The 13,866-nt window shown below is 41.5% G+C and overlaps 1 protein-coding gene across 4 annotated transcripts in view; it reads right to left on the bottom strand.

Moving 5' to 3' along the window:
* The window catches only part of LOC108779464 (dystroglycan), a 69,251-nt gene that overhangs the window by 30,238 nt on the left and 25,147 nt on the right, over window positions 1-13,866 (bottom strand). Inside the window, exon 1 of one of the 4 annotated variants that reach the window (XM_018546902.1) lies at window positions 6,930-7,115. The exons of 2 other annotated variants lie outside the window; for them this stretch is intronic. The gene's annotated coding sequence lies outside the window, so the exon portion shown is untranslated. Of the gene's footprint in view, window positions 1-6,929; window positions 7,116-13,866 lie in introns of those variants that run through there. One more of the 4 variants, XM_018546905.1, reaches the window with a different exon arrangement.

The following is a 13,866-nucleotide window of genomic DNA, read 5'->3' on the forward strand; positions in this document are numbered from 1 at the left end:
TTAGATTTTTATGTAGCTTATAAATTTTAGATACTTCAACAAAACCATTCTTTCCGTGCAAAGACATACTATAGGGACTGCTGCGCCATTCATGTGTAAAGTTGATCGACAAAAATGGGAAAGGTAGGACGCAAAGACGACTATCTTTCTATTCAACCAATCATAATTCTTAGAAAGACCGATTGTCTTCACGCTCTCTTTTCCTCATTTTTATGTTGACCACATTTGATACATTGACTACTTAGATACGAATGGCACAGTCCATACACTACGTCTTTCAGAATTCCAATTAGCGCAACCAGACTCTGTTTCCAGTATGGAATCTCGTATTGAATCGAGAAAAGCTGGGATTATCGCAACAACAGTAGTTCGGCAATGGAGCGATCTGAATTTTAGGGCTTCTAACTTCCAATGACGTCCGCAGCTTCTCCACTCCGTGAGGCTTTTATTTGTCGGATACTCATTCTTCTTCCGCCAAGTTGTCGCGCCTGACAGCGCGGGACGAATATCCGCCTCCGTCGCGTTCCATTTTCCATTTAAGCCCGTAAATGGGACACGCTCGACCGCCGGTCGGGTTAATTAATCGTGACCAGGATGCGGGCGCTGCATCGTGCGAAAAATATGTCCTACAACCCCCCGCGCTCTCCTCTCCCGTGGCGGTCGCGAAGTTGTTCCGGACAGCGGAAAGAGGAAGCGGAAAAAAAAAAACACATAACGTTATTTTATCGCGGCACGGGGAAAAATATTCGCGGCGATTCGTTCCACCCCGGCGGAAAGGTATTGGCGATAAGCATCGGTGCGGAAGTTACGCGCGGACGGAAATATATTCGCCGCCTACGCGAAGTATCCGCGCCCCCTTAATATAGTAATAATTTCGATTACTGCGTACGAATAAAAGGGGGAAGCGAAAGAAGAAAAAATAAACTCTCTTGAAATTCTCCATACTGCGTGCAACGCTATGCGGACACTCGCGCGTCGTGTAAAAAAATACATCAATCACTATAAGCCAGTACTGAGAGCTGATGGCTCTCGAAGAAGGTAATGTCTCCATGCACCGCTCGTATCCTGAAACCTGCGATAAATTTCCATACACGAGTCACTCCGTAAAACGCTAGGACGCCCGGCATTATCAAGAGGACACCGTTAACGGTAAATGCCGTTGAAATGCCATTAGCCTATACCACCTCTTTGAAAGTTTGCTGCAGCTTGTGGAAAGAATACAGTGCACTACGCGACGAAAGTTTTCGGAGCAGAGGTAGTAATTTCTCGCGGAATTAAACGGGCCACTTTTAAGAAGTTACTTTGCTCATGTAACATATATATTCCGCAACGTATGCATTACGCAAGATGCACCAACTGGGTCGTGGCATTTTATACATACGCAGTAACGTTACAGAGTTTTTTAATTAACTAGCCTATAATCATATAATCTGAGGGAAAAAATATATAATTAAGTAAAATATATAATCATAGAACGAGTTAATCTTGTTTACAACACGAGGAAAAATGTTTAATTGAAAAATGTTTTGTTCTATGAACCGACAGTTTACTGTAGCAACAATTTGGTTAAAATGTAATCGAACGAAAATATTTGATGTGTAGAACAAAATTGTAATTTTACGTGAACTAAACATGTTTAGTCGACACAAAGAAATATGAATTTTTATTACAAAATAAAAATATATATTTCGTAGAAGCAATTACATTTTTGTTAAACGTATAAACAAAATATTTGATAAAATGTTTAAACAGTTTTGTTAAAGGCACAAAATTTTTTATTCTAGTATACTATTCGGCAGAGGATTGTTACGAACGTATTCAACTCATCGTGCAGTGGGCATTCTTCGCAGCATGTCGCTACGATTATATGTGGACGCGCGGTCAGAAACGTCTTTTCAGGACCTTCAATCTGACATGATATATTATGGCGCGTATCAAAAGAAAAACGTGCATGAAGAGGATCCGCGCTGTGTAACTCATGGGTGAGGTCAGTATGCCTCTAATGAGTCTTAATGAACGAGCGTGAGAGAGCTAGCTGCACGTCGATGGCTTTTCATTAATGTTAATTGTGCGAGAGATAAGAATATTGCCCAGAGGGTCTTTCCGTGGAAGGCGAAAAATCGTCCCGGTTAAATCGAAATTAACGAGGCGGAGTCGCGCGAAGGCGGAGCGATTAATGCGCCGAGCGGTTAAATTTCCGTAAGTGCCCCTCGGGATATTTTCCTCGAACAAACTGAACGGTCTCAACGAGATTTCCCTATCGATGTATGCGGCGCCAGGAAACGTTATTTCGAAAGGATTCGCTGACAAGATAATCGATAAGTCAATACGATTAAAGCTTGAAGGAACGGGGGATCTTGCTTGATGTAATAAATACAGAAATAGAGGAAAAAAGAGAGTGATGGCTTTTATCTTATCGTGGAATTCAAGTGAGGGAGCAAATCAGCGTTTATTGTGAATCGACCGTAAGAGGAATGTAACAGAGGGCTTTAGAGCGAATCGACTGATAGCATACTTTAAACAAGCTACATCAACGATGACGTTTCATGCGGGTACGAGACGATCAAATTACACGATACCCTTACACATAAATCGCGCAAACAATTGATCGGTAATTTCTCAACGTTCATTCTCTCAACAGTCAGTCTGTGAATTAATAAAATAATAACCTTTGGATATCACACATCTGTTCCTGCATGAGTAACAGAGCACTGCTACAAATCTTCATCCTAAAATTTCCTAACTTATTTTCTCTGTTTTTCAAATAAAATTTTATTTTATCTAACTTTCAATGACATTTTGATTTTTTTCTATTTTCGTTCTGAGATCGTTAAATATTTTGTCGAGAGATCAATTTAACGCAGCAATGTAAATTACTATTGATGTCGCTGATTCTGTTTGTCTTTCATTTTTGAAGCGTAAATGTGTGATGCACGCGTATATTAAATTTCTTCAAAAAGGAAAATTTTTAATTTTCCAGAAATTTTGCAAAATTCTCCGACTTTCATTTCCCTGATAATTCTCTGATTTCCAGTTTTGTGGTAACCCTGAATAATATAACAATAATTCTTCCACAATTTTAAGCGAATCTGCGATCGCGCGTGTCAGGAGCAGAATCCGTGGTTGGTATTGCGAATTCAACGCTTTGATCGACAGGAATGTCCGCGAATGTTTTACCGGACGATAAAAATCGGTTATCGGGAGATCACGGGAAAACGGAGGAATAATGGATTTCGAAAGGTTCTTCGTCACATCGCAGGACACGTGAATCTCGCTATTGGCGCACGCGAAAAAAGTTCAATGCCGAATGAACGGATTTCTTTCTTCGACCAAACAAAGAGTTCGATTTCATCGTTCGGATCAGCGAGGAAAAAAAAAACACATTCACATCGAATAAGTCGAACTGGTCATCATTCTTCTTCTTTCATCATACAATTGACTTCTTCGAAATTTCTAGGCTCAGGCCTTTCTCGCGACTTTTCATTCTCCTTTTTTAAAAACGTATCTGAATACACGAGGGATTCGAAAGACCTTCGAGGACCATAAATACGCGCAGGTAACTCCTCACCGAACGACGACGCGAGGTCGAGAGAGCGAAATGTCGTAAAGCTAGTTTAAACTTTTGGACAGCAGAGATGTGTGCTATCGACGTGCTTGCAACGATAACTCTGTCTAGTTTATGAATTCCACGACGTAGAAATCGCTAGCCTGGGACGCACACAGCCTCTGGTCAGCGAAGTCAACATAATTTTTGACTGCGCGATTAAAAATGTATGGCCCGCTGCTGCCGCTGCAACGTCGACGCGGCAAAACGGCGCGGAAAAACGATTCGTCTTTGTACGGCGCGACGGCAACGGCAGCGTGCACCACCGCTTATGGTAATATTTCGTGCATCGCGCGACATGCATAATGCAGCCAGAACTCGAAATTTATGCCGTGGGCGCGAGAGGAAACGGTCGTAATGTAAGACAGGCGACCGACTCTCGCCTGCCCTAAACGCCAGGGAACGTTCTGCAGCTATGCATCATCGATGAGGTATAAACGTAAGACGGTCTCTCTACGAACTTCAGAAATGTGTCTTTTGACGGGACAATCGTCCCGGTGAATAGCAACGAGATCTTTTCGCTCACCTCTTCGAAAGCAATCTCGGGCAAACTCACTTCAACGGAATGTTAATTTGTGGATTTCGTTTTAGGAATTTGTGGAAAGCCACGATAAATAGTCTACGTCGAGAGGCACTTTTATCGCGGATAATTCGGCTGTAAATTGCGGGAGAGACATCCTGCGCATGCACGCATATATTTCCCTAATGGAGATATGATGCCACCAAGTTTTAATAATTAAACAGTTATTAATATACGGGCGTTTGCTGAAGCTAGTGACGGTCACTGCCGTAATTTTCATATATTCATCGCGTAATGCACGAAAAACTAAATATTAACGCTTCCGATGTAATCTTATCATTTTCCTCTTCTCTCTCTCACTAGATTACTTATGTATTGGAAACTATCGCTTTTTATAGGCAATTCATTAATATTATTTATATTCAGACTTGTGTGCCTCACTATATTTTGTTATTATTTCATTATTATTATAACAAATATTAAAAGGAGTTCGATAAAATGTAAAAAGAAAAGAAGAATGAGAAAAAATTTGCCTTCTTTTTTCTATTTACATTTTACGAAGCTCTGACTTTTCAGTGCCAATTCTTTTTGTCCCGAGCGCGTTTCTTTGCGCGGATTTCTTACGCGAATCGCGTGGACGCGGCGAAAATTTCGTGGGTGCGAAGCGAGGCGTGCGGGGCGAAGCCTTGGCCTCAGCTGATTTGTATTTGTTTCTTTTTTTTAGAGAGAGCAGTGCTGTCACCAGTGCCTTCTATTGGCACGAAAATTTCTATGCGACTATTATAATTTTTTTTCTCTTTTTTTAAATAAGAATAAAAGAGTTATGATAATCTAATTTATTTTATATTTACAACCTTAACTTGTTAATATTTCTTTAGATTCAAAAGTGATATGGAAAAGTTTGATAATCGTGGAGAAATCAAAGTGCCTGCCGGAAGGCGATTTCGTTTTGTACATACCCTGGTTTCTTCCTCTACTTCTTCAAACGTTTCACCGTTATTTGAAGATATTTAAGAAGATTTTGAAAGGTACTGGGGCAGATATTGCATTCACAATCAGTAATATAACGTGTCACGGCGGAGTGTTTATTACAGGCGTTGCATCTGTGAGAAAATTCCCTGCCACCGATTCGCAAATAATGTGTATAATATTTAACGGCTGAAGGCCGTTGAAGGAAGCAGTTAAAACAAAGTGTCTCAGAATTTCCTCTGTTTTGATAAAAAAAAATTCTATTATGCACGGTTAACACGGTATAAGAAAACGACTGCTGGCGGGGGCCGATGTTGCGCACCAGTCCGTTCGGTTAATGATAGTTGTATTACTTTACACATTACAATTTATGTAATTATCTTATTAATTTTATTATAGGATTATTTTCTTTTTAAATATCTATCTTATTATATTATCTTATTTTATTTTATCTTATCCCACCGCTCTGTCAGCAATTTTTGTTATATTCAATTCCGAGCGTTCCAATTTTTACGATACTATATGTAACTATATATATTTAGAGCTTGAGGGGAGAATATCCCAGGGCGCGCATAATAAATAATGATTCTTTCTCTCTTTTTTATTTCTTTTAAAAAGTATATTCGCAAGCAATGCACCAGGGAGTTCGAATTAAATCAGCCGTGTCAAATTAATTCGGTAAGGAAGAAACTCGTTAACAGCGTCAAGCGTACACCGGCCTCGCAGCTTTTAATTTCTCTTCGAAGAGAAGGGAAAAAAAAAGGAGTCCCGATGGCAAAACTTGTGTGTTAACTTCCGACGCAAGAAGTTCTCTCGATCCGCTCCACCTTGCACGAGGAGAACATTTTCGTCTTGCCGCAGCACCGTGATTCGTCCCGAGCGAGCCAACACTCCGATTCGCTTCTCCGACCTAGCTCTCACTTTCTGCCCTCCGTTCCACGAAATCCCTCCCCCTGTTGCCCTCCCTTCATCTCCGATCCCTCTGTCTTCCCACGCGTTCGATCGCGCGAGATTCACCGTCGACGAAATTAGCCTCGGCAAAATACGGGGACCATCTGCACCCTAAAAGAACCCCGCCGCCGTTTGGGAGAATGATCTACACGCAGTTACATTTCCGTCTACCATTATTGGTTCCCATATACTTGAAAATATCACGCAGCATTTTTACTACAATGGCAAATACGAAGGGACAAGTGATTAAATAATCGATACAATCGAAGCTCAAGTGATCAGAGATTGACGTTGTTTTAATCGGATATCAACAATCGAAAGTGGAGTCCGATCTCAAGCATTACGATAATCACAAGATAACAAGGATTGAGTAATAAGACTGCCTCGCCGAGACAATTCACGGTGATTCGATTCGTCGTTCTTGTGCATTTACCTGAAAATGTTATATTCGATTCGCAATTTTTGCTCATTTACCTCAGAACGTTAAAGAGTTGTATATACTCGCTCTTATCGTAGATCTCTACCTTCCGGCTAAGGGGATCGCTAAGCGTCGCACGTTGGGACTGTTGGGAATTCTCTTTGTTACGTCGGGAACGGATCTATCGAATCCCTCCCCGTCCGAATAGGATTTGTATAGCGCGTCGGCGGAAACGAAAGTAAGAGCGACGCGACGCGAGGGGCGTAAGGCGAGACGTGCGAGATCAACAAAACGCACTGGATGCAATCCGCCTCTATACTGTTGCTGTTACGGCATCTGATCCGCGAGCGCGACCGGCTCCCTCACCTAACCTTAACACAACTCCTCCATCGCCGTGCTCCACACTCTCCTCTCCGCCTCGCTCGCACGCTCGACCGGTGTGTCGCCGTCAGGTGTATCGCACTCACCTCGGTATCGGTGCGCAGGTGTTCCGCCAGGGACGACGATGACGACGACGGCGGCCGGCGGCGGCGACGACGACGACGATAAGGTGGGTACGACGAGTCCTTACCGTTTAAAGAAAAAGCTTACGACACCGGCGGCGACTCCCCCGCACGCCTCCGTATATATCCTCGTGCGGAAACGCGCCGTAGTTAAAACCGGGCAGGAAAAAAAATGCCGGGCGACGCTCCGGAGCGCACGACGACGCGTCGGCGCGCGACGAGTGAAAGGGAGACGGATATAAAGAAATGTATACGCGCGGCACTACCGACGTGAGAAACGCAAGGAACGACGACCGCACGGCGACGACGGCGGCGACGGCGATACCGCGACAAAACCGCCTTAACCGCTGGGCGCGTACTGTACGGAACGAACGGACGACGGCAGTATGGCGCCCGGCGGGGCTTCCCCGCACGTCGCGCTCCCTTCTTCGGCAACCCCACTCGTCGCCACGCTGTCGACTATTGTTATCTCCGTCTCACTCCCACCCTGCAGCTCGTCATCTCGCTTCAATTCGCGCATTGCCACGCTGTACAGCATCTCTCTCTCTCTCTCTGCCCCCTCTCCTTCTCCCATCTATCTGTCTCTCTCTCTCTTCTTCTGTCATTTCCGTCTCTTTTCATCTTTCGCAGTTTGAAACTGAATACTAACACACCTATATCCTTCTCTTTCGCACAGACACGGTCTCAGCTGTCGCTGATCCGCCGCCGGTCTGTTTCCCTTCGACGAACGCATACACGTAATCTCTCTTTCTCTCGAACGTGGACTCTATCTCACCGAACCAACGTAGGTTCCTCTTCGTCGCGCCCTTCAATTTACACATCTCTCTTCAACTCACAAACCGCGCTGGCGCAGAGAGAGAGAGTGCATCCTTCCCTTCTCATTCTCTCCTCCGATTAGTCTCTCTCTCTCTCTCTCTCTCCTTCAACGGCCTCCTCCCGCTCGACTCCCGCTCCCTATCGACTCTCTCGCTATCGATGACGGTATCTCTCTCTTTCTCTCTTCTGTTTGCAGTTCAGCCAATCCCACCTCGCGGTCTCTCGATTAAGAGAGAAGCAGGAGAAAATCCTGCGCGCGTGTGCGTATATATATTATTTTTTTTCTATATAAGTGCATCTCTCAGGCGATACTTTCCGTAGGCACCACCGGTGACAGGCCAATCGACACGCGGTCGGAGCACTGTCTCTCGAGGTCGCGCGACCAGACGTGTGCTCTTCTTCGCTTTACCCCTCCGTGGACCACGCCGGGAAACGTGGGCGAGATTAATATTAGATCGATTGTCGTTAATAACATCTCCGGTGCTATGTCACAGCACGGCGCTATTTATTGCCAGCCGGGTGCAACAACCATTGTCATCGACGCGATGCATCGCGGGATTTCGCCGGGATGCATGTTGCACGTAAATTTCATCCTCTATTCTTTTTTTTTCATTTTTAACAACAATTCGCTCGAGCGCAAACCGACAAATCAATCAGTCGATAAACATGCCTATTTCCATGTTGTCCGCATCGTCGAGATAAAAACGCGCAATGCGGTTTTTAGAACAGCGAAACGCGTAGGTGAAGTCAAGTGTAATCTTTTTTTTTCTAACACCGGACGAAATTAATTACAGAACATCACGAGACGATCACGAAACGATGTCGCCAAGTTAGCTGCGTGATTGTTCCTTTCACATGAGTCTTTGTTGCTATCAAGCGCATCGTAGCTTCTTAGTATTAACTCCTTCAGACATAATTTTATATAATGGAATGACGTTAATTTTCTTTTCAATTTAAGGACACTTGATAATTTAATTCACACTCTAAGAATTTTTTCGAAATTTAAATTATAATTTTCCAATACGTATGTTATCATCTGATTTCAGATGATGTCGATAGAACTATCAAATAATTTCAACGAATGTTTTCAAATTTGATGTACATTACAATGTATAAAAAGGCTGAGAGGGTTATGCAACGGCGTTATTTATCGCTGTCGTTGGCGACGGGTAACGTCATCGTAACACCCGTTATCATACCACAGCCGACTCGCATCTTGACGAGAGCGACCGCTTTTATTTCTTCGTTGACGCAAAATAGACGTCGCGCCTCCCAAGGGCGAGAGTGACGTTGTATCACTCACGCGAAAGAGTTCACCGTTTTGTGGAAAACGCGAGTGCAAGGAGATTAAAAAGGTATCGATCTTCGAATGCGTAAAAGTCGTGAATTTCTGCGAAAGAGGTATATTTTTAAGAGATATATATCCTTGATAAATTCGTACGTTCATTATTAAAGCCGATGCCACAGCTATTTAGCATCTCTGTTATAAATGCCACTTTGGGATAAACTTCAAAGAGCCTCTTAATCAGTTCATAAACTTTTCCAATAAGATCTTCAACCGCCATCCTCCACGTTCATTGTTCATCGAGCTTAACAACTTTTGCGTCGACGCCGGAAATTATTACTATAAATTTCCACCGGCTGACCTTTCGTTTGATAAAACGCATTTTGCACGCTGGGATGCAAGAGAGATATGCAGCGTGAGCGCGCGCGAAAATGCAGCGACGAAACGAACGGGAAATGACATTAACGTTAAATTAACTGCCGTGAACTTCTGCGCATTTTATATTTTCCGATATGTCACCGGGTGCGGTGATACAATCGAGATGCTATAAACAACAATGATAATTTTGATTAATACGCAATTTAGTCGGTGAAACGTATAGATGCGATATACTGCATTTCTGACGAAAAAATATTCTGGTAAAATCATTTCATATTTAGTATACAGAGTGTCCAAAAAGTTTCGAGACACTTGAATATCACGGAAAATATAAGTATTACAGAAAAGTGTTTCAGACAAAAGTTGTTGGGTTCAAAAAGATCTATTTACTGATTACACCGGTTTCTACAGTTTACTTACAAACTATATCAGTATAATATTTTTTATTTTAATTTTTTCATATTTATTTACTTTCTAACATATTCATTTTGTATTAAATCAGGGTGTCTAGCGATATCTGACTAATCCATTCAAGGATAATTCCAGGATATTCCAGGTAAAAAATCCTAGTTTTATATCCATCGATTAATTTCCATCACTTGATTAATTTTCATCGATTCGCACAATGTTATACGCTTTGTACTATCAAGAATTTGAAGTATCAAGTTAGGATTCTATATGACGAATGAATTAAAATGCTAACAAATTCGGAACAAAATTATTTATTGCTTCATAAATAATATCAAACAAATATTTTATAAACATAAACGATTTTACTCTCGTTTTTCATTTTCTGTTACTCGAGATAAACGTTATCTCGTTAACGAACTTTAGAAGAAAACACATATCAAGAAATATAAGGCTAATTCTACAATGTGCTTTTTGTTTCTTGGCTTTTTTGATCAAGAAGGCAACCCAATGGGGAGAGAATGTTTTTTAAACGTCTTTTAAACGTTTAAAAACCGTTTAAAAAAGTTTCCTCACAAAGAGGAAAAAAGCAAAAGGTAAAAAACAAGAAACAAAGAGCACATTGTATTATAGAACAATCATTCTTATTAGAAATGATAGAAAATTGTCACTTTGACGAATTTATCTTTCGACATTACTGTGTACTTACGAGAATTTGTACGAGTATAGAGTTATAGAAGATCAATCGATAGAAAATAAATTAATAAATTAAAAAGAAATTGTTTTTCCGTTAATTGCTCGGCTACTTTCGATATTCAACATTGTGCAACGCAGACATATACGCTCTAAATATAAGTTTGCCTCTTCTGGCCCGGAGCGATTCTGCGTGAGCGTGCGCGGGCGATAAACGAGTTTCGATAGATGCCAGTCGCGAGAGGTGAGCGACGATAACGCGGCGCGAGAGCAATTAGTTTAACGCATTTTAAACGGCAAGCGACATTAACACGGAAATGTCGCCGTCCGACGATACGACAAGCGAGTAAATATAGCCGGGGACATGTATGATGCGCGTTCTCACCAAGGCACGCGAATAAAGAGAACAAAATCTTGGAAAAACATCACTGGGCTCTTTCGGCGCTTCTTGCAACTTTGCGGAGATAAGTTTTTCGCGGGGCTTAATGCGACACTCTCGTGGGTCATAAAATTCATATCGCGTGCCGGGAACCCCAACAACAACTTGACCGTTGACGACCGAACATCAAGACGTTCGCTTTTTTCTCTCGCTTCCTGACGACTCTAAGAATTTCAGGAACGAGGTCAAGCATCAGCCTGTATCAGCTGAGATGAAGAGACACGTTACTATTAATATTACAAGTATAATTGAACGCGCAAAAACTGATCCTCCCGTTAAATATGTACATATATACTGCGCGCTACTCGATTTAACGAGTAACTTGATTATAGGTAGATTAAATATCGATCTTGGCCAGATCCGCAGTTCGCCGAGACGGTTAACTTATCGATTTTCCACAAAGGAGATGATGTATCCTTAATAAAGTGGCACGTAAAGTTACGCGCGTAATCTCACGCTCGATTTTCCTTACTTGATATTTCTCGTGGCGGTGCATTTTACGGAAGTTATGTGTCGGGGAATATTGATTCTGGCGAAGGAATAGTACAATATATCTCGCCGAATATTTTGTCGGATGTTACGTTTAACCTTTTGGAGCTGACAGTGCGGGTCTCATTCAATTCACGTTACATCTACATATATATGCGTATTATTGTTATTAAAATACATTTAATATTCATTCTTTTATATGAGAAGTTATGTATGTCACTTTGATTTTGTAAAATTAATTAATGCTTTCTAACTCTTTAGGGATGAGTGTTGCATATTTGCAATGTTTATTTTAATATTAAATTGGAGGTAAATTCGGAATCTGTGCACACATTAGTTATATTTGTGAGAAATGAAAATAAAAGTGTATGTAGCGTTGAACACCGAAATAAAGTTTTACCTGCCAGAAAGGCTATATAACGATATATAATAAGTATATGTGTATCAATAATGTAAATAAAGAGATTAATTACAAGCCACTTTTAGCAAAAGTAGTGAAAAAATAACTTTTTGTCTCTATAGTGTTAAAATATGAATAACTTTGTGGTTCCAAGAATAAATAAAACATATAAGTATAAATTCTATATCTTTGTATTTGACTTCCGTGTTAAAGAGAACTCAAATTCAGAGTCGAAACGTTTGCAGTTAACTTTGTATGTTTTAATAATTTGCGAATTGTAGGTACTTATTTTATCGTCTTGTAAATATAATGTTTACATACTAGTAACTGTGGAAACTCATACAGAAAATTTATTTAAATTTAATGCTTTTTTTAGTCAACATAAATCAAATGAGTCTCGGAGATCGAGCGTCAGTAAAACTGTGTAAAACAAATTTTGACGGCTTTCGAAGGATTTACATTGTATTCTTAGAGAGAGCTTAAAATTTATCTCTAACAATGTATATATAATCATTTCTGAAAACAGACAATTAACAGGCGCTATCCCTTCTTTCTTTTAATTTGCGTAATAAGATGAAACGTAATATCGCCGAGAAAGGTAAAATCGGAGCTGCAAAGAGAATGACGGACGAGCGAAACAAGAGGCGCTGCAGGAGATTCTTTGACTCGCCATGGCCAGCCCCTTTCATCTCTATGGATGCAAGCTTGCAGTGATTCTCAACCTTGACAGGTCTACCCTACTAATTACATGGAACTCGCTCCGCGCACCGTTCTGCTTCCTGTCCTTCGCTAAATGTGCTCCTATTAGCCTTCGGGCCACGACGTGTCGCTCTTATTTGAACGCGAATAGTAGCATGAATGTATATTAGGAACGATCTCGTACTGCAGCATTCGGTGAAGCAAAGATCGATAATTCGACTACAAAGATTTTCCGAAACGAAAGGAGATCCTTTGAAAGCTACAGGAGAATTGAAAATCTATGCACTCGCGTTCCAACCGCAATTGCATTACCGTATTTCGGACGAAGAAATGAACATATCGGTTTTTCCACGTAACGGCAACCGTAAGCGCGCTTATCGGATACGACGCATGCTCCTCCCAAAGGTACCCCCTTTATGCGGAAGTAATCGTGCTCCGCCATCCGCGAAAATTACTTGCGGTTAGTAACATCCCTGCATATACACCGTAATAGGGATGCGCATTCGGCATCGTAAGCGATGATCACCCACGGAAAGCGTTAGCTCAACCGTTATGGACTTTAACACATTTCTCATGCAGCCCGGTCGGAGCTTTCTCTCTCTCTCTCTCTCTCTCCCATTTTAAATTATGTTTTTACTTTAGTTTCTTACTTTAATTATTACTGATGTATATAGTTGTGGTTTTTTCTTTTTCTTTATTTGCATCTGTTTCTCACCATATGTCAGTTTTCTGTCTTTATATTATACATATATGTAGTTTTTATTTTCGTATTTTATATTTGTATATCAGTTTGATTTATTTTTGTTGTATGGTATTACATTCGTTAATTGCATATTTCTATTCTTACATTTTTCCCTTACTTTCATGTTCTTCAAGGGTAGAACAATAATAAACGCGCCTTTATCTCTCTGAAAAGCACGGTATACGCTTGGCGCAAAAGGCTCGGAAAGAAAAAAAAAAGAAAAAAATACGGAATTTCAATCAATCGCCGAATACTGTGTGTTTGTTCGAACTTTAGTCCATCGCCCGGATCAGCTATCTGTCCACCGTTCCGACCTGATGCATATGTACATAACGTACGTGCGCGTGCAGCACCGCGTTGGAAGTATCGACGCGAGTCTGCGAATTTCCATCGAACCCACCCGCGACGTTCCAGCGATATGAGATTTTGCATTTTTTTTTTTCCCCCGTATTCGCAATTCGACCCCTTCCGGATCGCCTCGATTAATTCCTTTCGTATCCCGAGCCTCGACGCTTTCGCGTTTCCGAGAGTCTCAACGGCGGCGCGAGGCCG

The sequence above is a fragment of the Cyphomyrmex costatus genome, unplaced genomic scaffold (assembly GCF_001594065.2).
Source record: "Cyphomyrmex costatus isolate MS0001 unplaced genomic scaffold, Ccosl1.0 scaffold6, whole genome shotgun sequence".
Taxonomy (NCBI): domain Eukaryota; kingdom Metazoa; phylum Arthropoda; class Insecta; order Hymenoptera; family Formicidae; genus Cyphomyrmex; species Cyphomyrmex costatus.